Source organism: Octopus bimaculoides, chromosome 8 (genome assembly GCF_001194135.2).
Source record: "Octopus bimaculoides isolate UCB-OBI-ISO-001 chromosome 8, ASM119413v2, whole genome shotgun sequence".
NCBI classification, from domain to species: domain Eukaryota; kingdom Metazoa; phylum Mollusca; class Cephalopoda; order Octopoda; family Octopodidae; genus Octopus; species Octopus bimaculoides.
Window position 1 is genome coordinate 14,057,683 of NC_068988.1, and position 1,260 is coordinate 14,058,942.

Below are 1,260 nucleotides of genomic sequence, written 5' to 3' on the forward strand. Positions count from 1 at the left end.
AAAAAAAAAAAAAAAAAAAAGAAGAAATTGGATGTTTCGTTTCATTTGAGTTCTCTGGCTAAAAATGTCGAGATAATTCTGACGATCTATCAAACAGTTATAAGGTGATAGGATATCGCCTGAAGATCAAAGCAATTACAGGACACACTGTTGGAGTGAAAGTTACCACAAGAACTTTGAAAGATATCTGGAAAACTCGATTGATCTAATGTTCTTTTAAAATTTTTTATTTTTTATTCCTGCAGTGAAAAAATATGGCAACGTATCTGAAAAGATAAATAGATGTCAACTCCTTCTCAGAAAATGCTTCTTCCTCTGTCCAAAATATAACGTCTGCAGATTTTCACCAACTAATTGTAAGATTTTAATTCTTGTGTTAGCTAAAATGGAATCCCAAATACATTAACTATTTATATAAGGACGTTAATTTGTTAAAACGTCTCTATGGCGTTTTTGAGAGATCAGTTAACAATGTAAGATCAGCTCTCCCTTTCTCATCTACCTTCATGTGGCACACATAAAAGATCGACGTTAATGCATCTCCATGCTCTCCTGTGAAGGCGCCTAGTTTAGGGTATTCAAATCACAATCGTGACGCCGTGAGTTCGATTCCCGACGGCGCGTTGTGTCATCGAGAAAGACACTTTATTTCTCGTTGCTCCAGTCTACTCAGCTGGCGAAAATAAGTTGTACCTGTAATTCAATAGGGGCCAGCCATGTCACGACCTGTATTGCGAAGGTTATACGTGTCTATGAAGTGCTCAGCCATTTTCATGTTAATTTCGTAGGAAGGCTGTTCTGTTGATTGAATCACTTGGAACATTCGAAGTTGAAACCGATGGAAAGTCAGGTCATGCTCTTCTATCTCACGCACGTTACTGGACGGGTCTTTTCTGAAGTAAAATGGTAAGGCCATCAAATATCTTTTCTCTTCTGCCTTTTTGTATCTATCTATCTATCTATCTATCTATCTATCTATCTATCTATCTGTCTGTCTGTCTGTCTGTCTGTCTGTCTGTCTGTCTGTCTGTCTATCTGCCTGCTTGTCTGTCTACCTGTCTACCTGTCTGTCTATCGATCTATCTATCTGCCTACCTACCTACCTATCTACCTACCTACCTACCTACCTACCTACCTACCTATCTACCTACCTATCTATCTATCTATCTCGCGTGTGGGACGAGCCCACTTATCAGCCGAGTCTATCGTGAATATTGTTCCGCCACCTTCCTTTAAACGGGAAGGAAAAACGGTTTTTGT